At 37.6% G+C, this 16,304-nt stretch overlaps 1 protein-coding gene across 4 annotated transcripts in view; it reads left to right on the top strand.

Annotated features, from left to right (window-relative positions):
* TENM1 (teneurin transmembrane protein 1) overlaps nucleotides 1-16,304 on the top strand; it is a 1,260,898-nt gene that overhangs the window by 493,927 nt on the left and 750,667 nt on the right. For all 4 annotated transcript variants that reach the window (XM_075435330.1, XM_075435332.1, XM_075435331.1 and 1 more), the window contains one exon: nucleotides 14,731-14,827. The gene's annotated coding sequence lies outside the window, so the exon portion shown is untranslated. The remainder of the gene's footprint in view (nucleotides 1-14,730; nucleotides 14,828-16,304) is intronic.

The raw sequence follows: 16,304 nt of genomic DNA, 5'->3' as shown, positions 1-16,304 counted from the left end.
CAATGAGAGAAGCAGTTGGCTATACTAAAAAGTTTGCTGTGCAGTCTGCTTTTGTTTTATATTTGACTTTATCTCCTACCAATTTTATTGTTTAAAGCATGCTTACATGTGCATTAGGGAGTTTAGGTCACGTTAGTCTGTACAGTGTGGCCCTAAGTCTTGATTTGGGATTCATCCATATGGCTAAAATCAAAATAATTAAATATTAATTTGGTTCTGGACTCATAAATTCTATCAGAGACATCGTCAAGCTTATGGGCAAAACTGTAATTACAACAGACCTTTAAATTAATGGGTTGGACATAAATGTGACTATCAAAACTGTTTTAAAAATTTTGAACTTAATCTGTACTTGTGTCAGAAGTATCTTTTCATGTCTGTTATTAAAACTGCATTTCTAATGATTATTTTTTCCAAAAAAAGTGAAAATGAATGCAAATAATTTGTGCTTAAGACAAAAAAAGAAAATATACAGGAAAACAAATGTATCTCTGTTTGCATGTCTGTCACCAGCATTTTAATGATCACTTTACAACTTTGCTATCTCCGAAGTTAGATCCATTTCAGCTTCCTCAGCTTCATTTGCATTCAGCATTATTTTGCTATTTTGGAAAGTATTTGTTGAGAAAGCAATAGAACAGTTTTTATACAATGTCTGTGGAAAATGTAAGAATGTGAGCGTGGAGTTGCTCAGTACAGGGACCCACTGATAGCTCAGCAAAAATATTAAGTGATGATAAAGGTGTCATTGCCTGGTGTATACGATATACGCTTCTGTTTAATTCTTCTGGAGGGGACTATCCTATTTGTAACAGTGGTGATGTGAAACTGAGAGTGTCAAAGCTGTTGGCTGCTTGGTCTCAAGGGTACTGGTCTGCTGCATGTGTGGCTGTAGCGGGGCCAGCTTTCAGCCTGGGGAGCGGGACTTTCAACAACAGGATTCTCCATCTTCATTTCAGCCGTGCTTGAACTCTTTAACCTTGCACCCGGACAGTAATGGCGTGATCAAAGGTTATAACTCTGAAAAATAAGCTGAATTCTTGAAAGAAAAGTTCCTGTTCAGGAGTTGGTATCTCCTAAGAATAACAGTAGTGAAAAATAGGCAATTACAAAACTTATGTGAAGAACAGTTTGCAAATAGAGATCAAAACTGTCATTCATATCAAGCAACACTAACCTGAGAGGTATTGGTCTGTCACAGTGACTGGCAACTGGCCAGACATGGTTTCCTTATCTCGTAGCTGTGTCTCCTAAATCAGGGTAGCATAGGAACGGCTAGGCTGGCTACCCATCACCCACTGGAAACAGCCCTGGAAGCCGATTTAGTGTTCTGCTTTGTGCCAGCCAGATAACCCAGAGAGGCTGCAGTAAGGGCCACAATCACAAAACCATTTGAATAATTCCTGACAGAAGGTAAAGCACTTCTGCTTAGAACAAGCTACAATTTGAGCATGTGATGCTGTAATGGGGTAGCTGTTTACTCAGCACCTCCGGGAGTATTCTGGAGTCTCATCTGTCTAACCCAAGGCAACAGCTCTAATCTCTTCGGTTCTTAGATAAACCCTGGGATCCGGATCCACTATGGGTTGGTGTTTATGGTCTTGCCATGACATTCCAGTACCCCTGTGGAAGAGCAAATGGGCTGCGTTGTTTGACTTGTATCACAATTATATTCTAATTATTAAATAATCTAATCTTCAGTGTTTAGTCATGTGGCAGGTGAAAAAGGCACTTTTTTCTGATTTATTACACAGGGGTAGCAGTTGAAATGCATAACATGCTATGTAATTTTAGGTGAAAATTAATTAGCATGAATAGGCAAGGCACCCCGTGGTGTCACTGTTTAGTCAGCTTTCTATGGAGAATCACACTTTAAAAGGAAAACAATATTTTTTGGTGTTTTCAAGACACAATAAAAACAAATTAATTAAAATTAGTAACTGATGTGTCACCTTATCATAAGTTTTCTGTCACCAAGGGGATGATTGTTCTATGCCGTACGTTCCACTGCCATTAGTGAAGGAAAAGGGGTGGGGGGGAAGACTAGCAAAACCTAAGCAAAAAACCTCAAACAAATGCTATCATTATTTTCCAGTGCAGGCACTGCCAACTCCTGCTTGGAAAAACTGCTTCTGAACCTGTTCGTCCATGCTTTTTGATGAGAGTGTATACAAATTTGTAAATACTGAAGAAGTCTGTCTCTGCAACATAATTAGAGTCACCTGGATGGAAGTGAGAGCTCTCAGGGGCATTTTAAATGCTCGCGCTGGAGCTATGTGAGAATGCGATGGCAATACACAACATTTTGAGTCTCTCAGCTCCTGTGATAAGTGACCTAAAGGAAAGAGAGAAACAAGAGACTGCTAAAAAAAATTAGTAAGAGCAACTATTTGATAAGTACAGCGACTGGAATAGATAGAGCAATGATGCCTGTTCGTATGTTAAATCTATGAAGATGTGGTTGATCAGAAAGTTTAAAAGAATGATCTCAGCGTGGCTAACCTTAAATGTGATCGGAGTCAAAATGTCATGGAGGTTTCATGTAGATAAGTATTTGATAGGAGTATTGGTCGGAAGAAAATGTATTTAACAACAGGATGCACAGGCCTGGTTCTTATATGTGGAATTTCAGGAGATCTTTATTCTCCAGCTCTTCTGTGGAGTTTTATGCAAGAGTTGTGTTTGAGAATACAGACCCATAGAAATTCGTGCCATCAAAATAGCTGGCTATTGTGTTTACCAGTGTGTTATCAACAGCGTGTGGGAGCACACATGCTGTAATATTGTGCTTTGGGTTCTTTGGCATGTGCTGTAAATGAGCATTTGGAAGAGATAGGATCTGTGATTTGGAGAAAGACTGAGAGAAAGAATATCAGTGATTTTATTCACTTTTGCTTCAGCTAGATGACTCCTTGCGCTTAATTTGTGTGAGTTGGAAAACTAGTGTCCGTAGCCAGAATCAAGCCTCCCGCCCATACATTTGGCCAAAATGTTAATGCTGCCAAGAATAGTCACTGCATTTTTTTTTTTTCCTTTTCTACAGAAAGTGTCCAAGTGGAGCTCTCGTGTACACATAGCTAGATCAGAGTTGTTGGAGTTTTATCTTAAGCACATGTTTGAAGGGTTTCTGAGGGACGTTTTTTGTTAATCTGAAATGTTCTAGAAATAGAAAAAGATGTTAATGTAATCAGTTACTTTTTTTTTTTTAAATAGAGAAATCAATTTACAGAAGTGTGGGCTTCTATGACCATTGTTTTACATTTAAAGGCTCAGCCCTCCCTTTTCTCTCCAGTCAGTTCTGATCCATTTGTCGTTTGGAGGCTTTATGAAGTGTGGCAGAGGAGGGCTGAATGCACTGTGTCACATCTGTTAAGGGTCAGAGGCAGATAAAACCACCACACAGGAGCATGCTGCTAATGGGGAGGTAATATAATATATCATATAATAAGAGATTTTGCTTTTCTTTCTGCATTCTTGGATAAATCCACATCAGTTTCCTCTGCTAATATTACTTTAAGAGGTTGTATTTTTTTTCCTTCCATCATATCTGCTGCAATTACAATTATGGGCTCTTCCATCTGCAAGGATGTTTTCAGGTATATCTAGCTTTAAGCATATGTGTAGTCTTTGCTGAATAACCAGATTGCTTGCACATAAAGATAAATGAACATACTTCAAGTTGTGAAGCCTGTTCTCCACAATGCCAAAAAATGGCATTTCAGGCAGGTTACTCCATAAATTAATGTTTAAGACTGTGTACAAATACCTTGTTCAATGATCTAATTCATAAATAATTATCTAGATTATACACAGGACACTAGAGGACACTAGAGGGGTTTTTGTGATGGTGTGATTTGGGTTTTTTTGTGGGTTTTTTTTTATTTTTTAAATTTATAACATTTTATTTTAATTAAATACTGAATTTGCTCAATATTTCTTGAAAAAGAATTTGGCTCTTCTCATTCCAAAAAAGCACACCTTACTACCTGAACTAAGTAAGTGCTCATGGCCTGTGTCTGCAATCTTAATTTATTTTCTTTCTATGGAGGAAACTCTATCGTAGATATATGATGTCACCAGTCTGTGACAGAATAACATATTCTAAAAAGGTAATATAATGCTATATTTTGGTGTAAATCACCTTATTGATTTCTTGGTAGAAATACAATTTTGGTTTCTCTTTATTGTTTTCAGGGGCAAGTGTTTGTTTGGTAAACACTTCCTGAAAATATCCCGCTTCCTATTGCTGGAAGTGCTACGTGGTATTATTGCAAATGAGGCAGGTGAGAGGTGCCAGCTTTGCTTTGTTTACTGTTCCCACTGACAAGTACTTCCGTGTACAGATAATGTAAAACATTGAGACTGACTTTTCCTTAGGGGCATGACACAAATAGGGGAGAAAAAAAATTCTAGGAAACAGAAAATGGCTTGGTTATGCCTCCCTGAATTGGCAGGAAGTTCTTAGTACCTGCAGGAACCTTTTGCTTTTACTTGACTACGTTTGAAGCTGATGATATCCTTTCAAACCTGCTGTCTCTTGTGCTGCCTGGTAACGGACACGCACCTGTCCTTATTTCATGTGTTTGCCCAGCTATTGACTGGGATGAAGAGGATAGGCAGGCAAAAAGAATTGATTTGTAATACTTCACATTTTTCTTACAGATGGAGGAGGGACAATTTCAAATTAAAGCAGCTTTTCTTCTGCAGAAAGCAGATATATGCTTGTATCACTTCAAATTTGTATTAGACAATATTTTATGATTCAGAAGTGTCATGTTGCTACACTGACTAATGCAACGTGGGCTGACCTACTTTAATGTTGAAACACTGATTCACCTGTCAACATTTTTGAGCAAATGGAAATATTTGTTCTTGTCTTCAAATGGAAGTACAAAACAAGAGCAGATGTTTGCAGGCGTGAGTAAACCTCAGTGGACCAGATGCAGTTTTACTGTATATTGTAACCTCCTAATTTCATCGAGACTACTCTTTAGATAAAGATGGTAGACCAAAGGGCTGTGATCTATAACATAAAAATTCATTACTATACTTGGGTATGTCATATTAGTAGTTAAGACTGACTTGCCTTTATTGCCTGAGTACATTTGATACATTCTATTATAAAGGTTAAATATTTGGTACACATGTATTCTGAAACTTCTGCACCGAATCGGCAATAAAGGAACAAACAGTTCAGCTGCTGAGCTAAAGGTCACATCTTTAAGTAGTCTATAAAAGAAGACAACATGTCCAAGCATTTGTTATGTAGGTGTCTTTTTAGAGTACTCAATTTCTGTATTGAAAGAGCTCCCCAAATTTTTATTAGCCATCTGTTTATAGTAGGTGTGTACTTGTTTTTTTCCATTTCACTGCAATTACTACTCTGGCAGCAAGAAGAAGTTGAAAGCGTGCCTTGTCATTACATATGGTTCTCTCTGTTAAAATACAGACCAGTTGCTCAAGCCACCTTAAGGGGAAAGTGCTCTGCTTGCTGCTCCAGAAATTAGGCATGCAGGCGCATTAACAGTAGCAGTAATTGCGTACATTATTTGCTGGCTGGAGCACCAACTGTGTATATAAATTTTCAAATTATTGTACTGGCTACAACTCATTGCTAGTGAGGATCCACTGCCACATTCTTTTATAGAAAACGAAATATTCTTTGTAGGTAACTATGCTTTCTTTTTACTTGGTGGTTATAATAATTAAGGAAAAATGTTTTCATGTTTACTGTTCTGAGTTGCATGCCATATGTGCTGGCTTGACCTTTGAATGAACAATGTAATTGATCCTGCTTAAAAAAAAATGGAACAGGGTGGATTATGCATAGCTTTTATACAGCAAAGGAAAAGTGAAGGAGAATAATCCACTTGGTTCCTGAGGAGCAGGTTCAGCTCTTGACACAAAGCTGTTCTAAGAAATGCTTTGATTCTGTCTGATCACAGCACTTGGTGAAATCACAGCTGGTTTCTGACATGCAAGTTAAAACTCATCTCATGTTTTTTTCTGTTGCTGCTGTCATCTCTTCTGGGACCCATGTTGCCCATGCATGGTGGGGTGGGGGCTTCTCCCTGCTCCTTTCAGCCTCTGACTTGGTTGTCTTTAATTCCAAGTAAGGAATGAAGAGGCCAGCCTGCCAAAGCTACTCTTGCAGCTGGTTGATAATCAAAGGGTATGCCATACCCTGTCCAGGAAATTAAGCTGTGCCCTGTGCTATGCTTAGGACTTTAGTTACGAAGGGAGAGGAATATCCATGTTGCTTGAAAGCACTGAGGTAGGAATGATCTCAGCCATGTAAGGCAACTCTGGGATTCATTGTGTCTTCCGGAGACAAAACTTTTTGGAATTCCTCTTGTCAGCTTTACCCTATCTTAGGGAACGCTGGTCTGCTCAGGGCCATGAACAAGTAAAAGTTAGTCCTCAATTCTTTGATCTTTATGTGCAGAGTTTCTTTTGATTTTTAGATAATGAAGTAAATAACAGAAGTTGGTTCTCCCACAAAGGATGGAAGAAGGAAACTCAGAAGTAATTATTGAAAAAGTTTCTCTTCCGTTTCTGACCCAGATATTTTTAGCTGCTACTCAAGAAAACCTGTGAGATTTTTCTATCACTCATCTCAGCTACTCACCACCAAGTTATTACCTATCTAAAATTCTGTGTGGCTCAATTATCAACTCTCTTCCTTTCTCTTTCTCTTTTTCACTAACATTTAGAACATTTCTATTTCTACAGCTTTCAGATACTGAAGTTGTGGTATCAAGCATGTATTCTGAATTATCTGTCAGAATTAATGAGCAAGTTTACCCATAAGTGTGTCATTTTTCACTGCGTACAAAATAAGCAGGAAGGGCATATTTTAGTACCTATGGGCTGCTGTAGGTGTAACATTATTTTGATGTATGGCACAGCCTCCTTAATAAGATCATTGTGGGAGTACTTTGCATGTGGTAGGTGCGTAATATGCAGATGATATTTGTAGCTGACAGCAGTCATCACACTGATTCATACAACGTTTGTGCTGTAAATTTTCTCGGAGCAGTAGACACATCAGCAGTATCTCTTACAAATCTAAATATTATATTGTGCTCATTCTCACCTGTATTCAAGCAGTGTTGTGGCCTGGTTTGTTTTACCCTTTGGAAGTGATAGCGTTTTACTGGTTTCTGTACATGATATTGAGAAAGATGTATTACTTCCTAGAAAATGAAATATTTGGTTGGAGAGGGCAGTTGCCAAAGATGAGACATTAGCAGTCCTATTGATACGAACTTGCAGTTCTATTCCTCTTTTGTAGTTTAGATTGGGCCTGGGTTGGGCAAATGTCCTGAACCACTGCTGTTGTGTCCAAAACAGCAGAGTGGGCTCGCTGAACGCATGCTGACACAGTACAGGCAGTAAATGGAGCCTGATGTTAAGTACCTGTGGTAGCTAAACAAAGAAAACACCATGATACCACATACCCTGACTTCTGGTAGTATGATTCCTGAATTGCTTGTCCTGCAGCATATGCTTTGGAGACAGTAGCTATATGAGAGTAGCCTTGGGTACTTCCCTGTACTCACCGTCTTTGGTCACCACCTTCAGCTGCGACATGGGGACTATTTTGAATGCTTTTAGTCTGTTCCAGAGGCAAATCAAACAAGTTGACCCGAGGTAGCACTCAGCGATCATTTAAGCTACCAGATGGACAAAAGACGCCCACGATTTTAATCCTCACTTAGGACAAGCTCCGAGCGCAGATTGTGAGTGTCTAGCTTCTGCTGCACCAGTGCTCAGACAGAGCTTTGAGAAATGGTCAGAGATCAAGAGGACGCAAGGGGTTGCAGTGTGGATGGATGGTGTGTTAGGGCTCAGCCTTGGTCCTAGTTTAGGTTTAGTGGTGTATGACTTTCTCCTTAACATATAAGAACCTGAGTTTTGATGTTCAGTTGAAATGCAGTGTTCCTAACAGTGCTAGTGGCAGTGCAGCTCAGACAGCTGATGCCTAAGCTGTGTTTAAATAAAAGGACTGGCGTAGAGCGTTTCAGTCTGTGGGTTGTGAACTGAAAGCATCGTGTAGAACCCTTTTTTTTTCACTTAACCCTTGGTGCTTTTTGAAAATCAGTCTTTTTGAGAAGTTCCAACTTGAGCATTTGGCATCTCTCACTATCACCTAAAATTTGGCCTTGAGCTTGAGGGGGCCTAGTATCACTCACCTCACACTGACTTGGATTTGAATAATGACTTCTCCACAATATCATTGTGAGGTTTCAGTTTTTGCATTGATTATCTCCATGGTTTGCTTTCATTTCTCTTATACAAGGTGAATTGAACTGAACCATGACTTAAACGTGAACAAAAGATAAATCAATTTCTTTTTGCTTTGAAACAAAAATTTTGTGGTCAGATTTCGGTGTATATCATACAATCAGAAGAACACCAAAACATAGTGATAGAGATTTGCTTTTTAAAAGTTACCTATCTCTCCTGTGAGGTCCTACAAAATTTGCTTCATTGGGTTTTCAGGGGAGTTTCTACTTTGGCTCAGCAACCTCATAACCTTCAAACATGAGAACAGTGGGATTTTGCTCACTACTGTCACGGCTGTCACCTCCAAAAAATCCTGAAAGTTTTTTGTGTTTGTGGTTTGCTCCTTTCTGTGCTCTCCCTCTGCCCTCCCAACCCAGTAGAGCTGATACATGATCAGTCTTTGGCGTGCATGCATACCTGAGATTTGAATGCTACTCTTGTTGATTTAGGAGATTTGCACACAGGAAAAATAGGTGTGAGCTGAATTATGCACTTGCAGTAATTCCACTTGAATTAATTTGAGAGTTCTTTTAAACATAGTGCATTTTAAGCCCAATAATATCTTGCAAGGTATAGTTCCTGAATTTCTGTTAGGATGATGTTTCCTTCACTCTCTTCTCTTCGGATTCCTGTAGAGCACTTTATTTCTCAGAAACCAAGCTCTAGGTTTAATGTTTTCTTTAATAGACTACCCCACTCTCATAGCTTTTTTTTTGTGTATAATGAAATATAACTAAGTACTAAAACTGATTAAGTTGAAAATAGCAGGTTTTGTAATGAGGAAGAAGCATAAAAATGATTTGGGACTAAGATACTGATTAGATTTTAGAGGCGAAATCTAACTAATGAGATCTGCCAATTTGATAAGTGATATTTGGATGAAATTTTAATGAAGACAAGCCCTTTTTTGAGCTAAAGGAATGTTAGGTTAATAGTGTTAATAATAAGTTATTTTCAGGATTTTGTTTACCTTGGAGAGTACATTAGTTACAGTGATGGCACCTGCATATTCTCTAGACTGGTCTTACCTTTTCCAGGAATTAACTTATGGCCCTAAGCAGTTGAGTGATAAAACACTTATTAACTTCAGAGAGGTTAGGATTTTTCCCTGAAGCTTCAGATGAATATGTGCTATGTTGTTGGGCAGTATTATAAAATGAAGGTAGTATGATGAAGGAAGGACTTTGAGAGCAGTGAAAGAGAAACCTGGAAACAGAAAGAAAAGTGAACGCCCTTTCCTGACACAACTCAAGAAAGTTAAACAATCATCCTAAACTGGAGGGTATTTTCCATCTTTCTTCTTAAGTTTCGTTCTTGTATTTTTGTGTGCTTTATCAAGCACATACATGTTTGAACAGTCAGGTTAGCCTGAGACTCGCTCTGTTTGGGGAATTCACTAGTGGATGGCAATTACCAAACTGCCTGGATACCAACTGACTAACTTGCAGCTCCTAAATGTTGACTTCACAAGGAGGTGCAGGTCATCAGTCCAGTGGAAAGCCATGATTTCTTCAAAAACTTATCTGAGACTCTTCCTATTTATCTTCCTTATGCACTGTAACAGAAACGCTGCTGATGTAATAGGGTATTGGAGAGATACCAGGAGCCAAGATCTCTTTGGCTTGCGATCAGCGTCTGAAGGCTAGTAGTGCGCAGCCTGTGTCATGCCTAGAGGCACCTCAGGAGGTCTCCTATCTGAGATAACTGATGCACTTTTTCATGTTCATGGTCCACGAATGGAAATTTTTGGAAGAGAAGACACTAGCCTATGTATCATTTTCACTTTGCTTCTCTTGGTCTGGTTTGTTCATAGGAAAAGTTTTAATTGCTAATCCTTCCTAAAGAATAAAGTGGAAATATCCTTGGGTGATGCTAAATGGGATTTTTGTGGGTGTGTACCTCTGTTTAATTTTTGATTTGTCAGGTGACCCACCAGGTAGCAGACTTGTAAGGCTGCTGAAATTTCTTCACGATTTTCTTTAAGCCATAGTATTGGTAAGGCTATTGAGTGTCCAACCTACGACCCCACTTTGTCCTTTAAGTTGAGACTTGCAGAAGTACAATATTATAAACTAAAAATAATAAGTATCAAGCCAGTTTTATGAGATCTGTATTGTAGACCAAACCTTTCCCCTAGGATAGGACCTCGTTTACTTCAATTTTACAGTCCCACTTACAGTCAGGAGCAAATATCTAATTGATCCCACTGCCAGGGTGGTACTGTGACAGCTGGCTCCTGAGAGTTTTTCAGACCTTTAAGAAGATGTAAATACAAGCAAGACTACAAATTGACTCCAGAGTCAAAATGAACCTTCTTTTAAACAACTGGAGTGTAATATATGGCACTCTTCCTTCAAGGAGGACAGTAATCCTGCTGCTCAGTGTCAGCAAATACGGCTCTGCTGTCATCCTGCAACTCAGTTGCCACAGCAACCTGGTCCCTACTTGCAGCAAAGGAAGCAAACCATGGTAGAAATATTGTGCTACTCCAAGAAGCCTTAAGATTTCCAGAACAAGAACTCTACAAATTCAGATTTTCACCCTCAGAAATGTTAATCAAAATGCTTCACAGTGTATATTGGAAAATCATGAAAGTTAATGTAAAAATAAGACACCTTACATAGTAAGCTACCAAAGTTATAAATGAAGAATTACTAGTTTAAAGCTAGAAAGTTGAAAGGGGAATTGTTTACACTGTGGACTTCAGTTTGGGTAGTTTTCCATACTATGGACTAACAAAGTATGTGGGAATACACTAGACAGTTCCTGAATCAGAAGTTACTGAGAAGTCCTCCTTTGGGTTACTTACGGACATAAAGCCCATTTCTTCTCTCGCTGCTGTGAACCTACATTTGCATCTATAAAAAAGCATTCTCAGTAGTGCTGGCCAAATTACCCTTCGGTTGTCTTTTGAAAGATACTTGAACTTTGGATAAAAACCACGTAATGTGAAAATAGTATTTTCTATAGAAAATAACTGCTTTTCATCATTTGCAAAAAGTTTTCAACCATTGGGATTTCAGGTTGATTTGTTTTGTCGGCTTGTTTCACTGAAAATGTAGCTTTTTCTGAAAGAGAACCAGTAGAACCACACAGAACTGTTTTCTGATAACATACAGATTTTTTTTTTTAAATAATGTGTTATTAAACCTAAAATATACTATGATTTGCCTTTAAATGCATATAGAGGATTGCTTTTACATATGAATACAAATTGACTAAAGCTGGAAACAGGAACTGTGTTTCACAATTACAGTCCAGGGCAGGAGCCCTAAGAGAGTCGTGGTTGAATATTGCTTTTCTGCTGTGGATCCCTGAACTGCTGCCAGTTCACCCAGGGTGCTGCATGCCAGATCATTTCCAGTTTGTGTATATGAGTCTACTGGCTATAAGACAGCCTTAGTATAACAAAAATAAGTTATTAATAAATATACCTATTTAAAAATGAGGATATTGACACAATGGTTATATGCTTGGTAGGTGGGAGACAAACATGGACACACTCTGATAGCCAGGTGCAAATTATACAGGAGAAATGGTCATGGTAGAAGGCGAAGAAAAAGCTGGACGCAAACAGCTATTGTATTTCTTGATTACTTCTCTAAAAATTACTATCATCTTTGCATAGTCAGCGAAGCTGAGTTTGATCTTCTTTCGTGAAAGTTATTTTACTTTCTGACTGAGGGCAAGTGATGAAATTGAGGTGTGTAATTATACCTAAGAAAAATTATATAACTGTGCTTGTGATTATACAGTGTCATGTTCAGTGTAAGCTACCACTTTAGTCAGTGGTAATCCATGCTTGGCATCCATACTTGGCAAATTTATAAAATCTGTTGTTATAGGTTCTCTAATTTAAGTTCCAATCTTCTATTTTTGAGCACAGCTTTTTAAACATAGCATTTCTGATGGAGGATAAAAAGGTAGTGTTGGTCAACTTCTTTGTAGTGGAGTTAAACTATGTTTGGATTGCGTTTCCTCCCATGTGACCTGTTTGCTATGTTTCCTAATAGGTGCGAAATGGTTTTCTCTTACCAAAAGCAAAAAATACTTCAATTTTATTTTGATTGACTTTTTAAATGTTCAAATTAAAACTACTTCTTTATTGTTTTTTATGGAGAAATAATGGCCAACTCATCAGCAATCATTTTAATTCCTTTCATTTCTGTGTTGTTTTTGAAACTATAACTAGTCCAATTAGCTTAAAACTGACTATGGAATATCAAAGGATATACCACTTCTGAACATGGTGGGATCTTGTAATTTTTAAATCTGATAAAGGATTCAAGAATATTTTTATTAAAATGAACTTTGTCAGACTTGATTTTAAAACATCTCTGGTAAAAATCTGATAAAAACTGTAAAATACATAGAGAGTGGCTGAGTGAGAATAACCCTGGCTACGTGATTAAACAGAAATATGAAACAGGTAGAGGACTGAAAGGTCAACTGTAGAGAGAAATTACTAGCTCCACTAGCAGTTTCATGTCTTCTAGTTTGTTGCTCAGGTTAAAATGATATATATTCTATATATGTCTAAACTGACCTCTAGGAAATTGCATTGGAAATAGACCTGAGTGGAAAAATTGATTGGGGGGTGGTGGCTGTATGGAAGCATTTGGAGGTTTGATATAGAAAAATAATAGCTAATATATCACTTCAGATTTTATGGAATTTGACCTAAAAATTAATTTTCGAATTTGTAGATTTGATCTTTTGCTTTCCATTATTTTTAAAACACATTTCCATTTCAAGCTACAGTTCAGAAGTGCTTTTTGGAAATAGTTTAAGCAAGATATTATGAAAGTTCTTAACAGAAGCCTTTCACTTCTAAAATCACCAAATTGTTCTTTTGCCAGCTCTGTCCCAGATTTCTGTAAGAGGTAATGTTGACACATTTCTTTGGCTGGGAAAAAAGCAATTTTAATTCCATATTTTCTGGACCTCTTAAGACCTATAATGGAAGCAGGACCACAAGACCTACTCAAACAGGAATCAGGTTTAGGTTGATAAAGGTAATTGTGGTGCAAGTGTCTTTCAGTCTTTGTTTTCTTTTAGCATTGCCGGTGTTGTCTAAAGGTCTGTCCTATAGTCTCAATCGGGAACAGTCTTGATACAAGACCCATAGCATTTTTCATATGGTTTTATGAAAGTGTATCCAGGAAGAAGCAATCTATATTCAGCAGCCACCGAAATGTTATTTCTGTGAATGAAATTTAATTATTGTTCAGTGGCAAGAAGAAAAGTACCATTTGGCAAAATGAGCAGACAATATTTTTGTCTTTGTGGGACTGACTGAACTCAAGGAGAGGAAAAGCCAGTCCACACACCTGATCTATTCCCATTGTTGCCAGCAGAACACGTGCCACAACTTGACATCTTAGCAAAAGCTTCATAATTTATTTGCCTGCCAAATAAACGTATCTAAGTTAAGATGCCCAGAATACACAGTTCCTGCATTTTGTTCATTGAATTAATTTTCCCTATATATCATTATGTATGCTTTCTGATGTAGATGAATCTATATGCTATTTTTCCACCAAAATGGGGTGCTGAAATAAAGTAATTCTTTGCAATGTTTTGCAGCTGTTCTGAATATATTTATTTTTCACAGCATAAAAAAATAGAGTATTCTAATGCATATGAAAAAAAATTTAAAATTACACAATGTGCAAGCGTAAACAAAGTTTGATTTGTCTATATGGAAGGGAATTGCAAAGCAGCCTGAATCACAGTTCCTAAACAAGCAGTATGTGTTAATAACTACCTTTGTTAATTTTTCAATATCTTACAGCCTAGTTAATCTGTGTTGTATAAATATATTAATGCAAGAGAATCCCTTTCCAGACAATATCTTTGCCTTCAAAATTTGTATAAACTGATGTTTCTTAGGCCCTAGTCCAGATCTATTTATTAATGGGCACAGTCCATTTCATGAAGTAGCAGAGAAGGGAACTTTGGTGTTGTAGCCGCACTGGTGTAAATCACAAGGAGTGACAGTAGATTGAGCTTGGTAGAACACAGAACAGATATTATTTTTGCCTTGATAGCTTCTTAGTGAAAAAAAGATTCCTGCTATAGAATCTTTATTTACAGTGTGCCTCACTTTTATACATTGCTTCTCTATTCTTACTAAGTATTTGTTATAGTTGGCTGTTATTAAAAGCAAGTATTTTTAACGTGAAAGGCAATCTAGAAGTGGAAGTTACTGCAGAATCTGGAGGGTCGCAAATATCATTAATGTTCTGATTAAACAATGCAGTTTAATGTTGAAGTGATTGTATTAGAACAGTGAATTGCATTTACTTTTAAAATTACTATTTACTTTTAAAATTACTTATTACTTATTACTACTACTGAATGCGTCTGTTGGATCTCTGTTGCAAGTTCAACTTTGTTTTTCAGATCTGAATAAAATGTCTTCATCTATCTTCTTTGCAGCAGTGTAGCTCTGTCACACTCTTTGGCTGAGCTTGCAGGAGATGGAGAGGCTTCCATAAGCCTGCAGAGAGGGAAGAAGTTTGGAACTAATAATTAGGTGAGTTTCAAAGAAACAACTGCAGCAACATTTTGCTATAAATCCCTGTGTAACAGGTATGGTATCAGATTAAAGTCTGGGAAAAAGGTAGGTAACAGCTAATAAACAAACCCAGTGACTTATTAGAGATATAATTATATACAGTTTGTGAAAACCAGATTGTGACAGTGTTTGAGTTTTATTTTAGAACAGCTATGCTTTTACTGAAAAAAAATGAAACAGTGAAATAAATGAACAAACAAATGAAGCTAGTACTGCAGATAAGTGTTTTTCACCTCTAGATTTAACTTTTAAAAGTAGAGGAGTTTTCTTCAGGGGAGAATTGAGTATGACCATAATTCCTGTCATTTCTGTAACTACTTCAGGACTTGGTATATGGTTGGAATAGCAGACCTCAAATTACAGGGAACGCTTCATTCAATAAAAAACATTAACTTATGCTAAAATTGCAGACAATTCTACTCCATATTGACTTCAGTGTTATTCTTTTTCTCTGCACAGTTTATCTTTCCCTCCTTTAGCTCAATTTTATACACTCTCTTTGCTTCAAGTGTGTTAAAAGGGTGGATTTCTGAGGAATAGAGTGAAAGAAATTAATGGGCCTCGCATTCACTGGCTAATTGGTGGTGGCTGAAGCCATATATAATTTCACATAATTTATATGAACTCATGGCTGCCTTGCCCCTTCCCGTTCAAATCAAAGCTGTGCTGTACCTGTGATGTGCATTAGATACTGCTTTTTTTATGTTTCACGTGTGCATTAATGCAGGTAGATGCATGAGCACACTACACACATCCAAAGAGTAGGGCATCAGCAACAGACAGAAAAATGCAGTCATTCCTTCAAAACAAATTCTAAATATTGCTACTTGCATAACTACTTAATTTTCTGTCTCCTCTTCTTTGCTGCTGTTGGCAAATACTAGCTAATTTTTCTTCCTTTTTTTTGTATTCCTTCCTTTCACTTAACAAGAAGATGACAATGTGAAATTCATTTTCTTCACCTTGTTGCCCAAAGTATCACAAAAAGTGGAGGTTCCGAGAAAGAGGTCAGCTTTACACTGCTGACGGAAATGGTTTGTCCTGTCTTCTAGCGACAGTTGATGTGGCAGGCCTGTCGGGAAGTTCATGGCTCTCAATAAAAGGGTCCATGGTAGCAGAAAGAGAGAGATGTGGGTATGTGTACATCAGTTTTAGAGAACTAAGTATGGATTTCACAAGATGTATAAGACTAAGGCAGTTGCTTTGATGCTGACTACACAGCATACAAACTTCATTCTGTTGTCTTGGCAAGCACCAGTTTCACTGTTGTTTTTTTTGTCCTCCTTTCCTTGCTGAATTTCCCCTTGTTGAGTTACATGCTACTGTGGTAGGCTCTGTCAGGCAAAGACTGATTTCATTTAGAGAAAAGATTGCATGTTTGCATAGAACACGTGTCAACAGGAAAGCTAAAAACTCTTAAGAGGAATAAGGGCTT

This window comes from Opisthocomus hoazin, chromosome 14, assembly GCF_030867145.1.
Source record: "Opisthocomus hoazin isolate bOpiHoa1 chromosome 14, bOpiHoa1.hap1, whole genome shotgun sequence".
In the NCBI taxonomy this organism is placed as follows: Eukaryota; Metazoa; Chordata; class Aves; order Opisthocomiformes; family Opisthocomidae; genus Opisthocomus; species Opisthocomus hoazin.
Note: the sequence above shows the minus strand (reverse complement) of the source record. Positions and strands in the feature narration are given on the sequence as shown.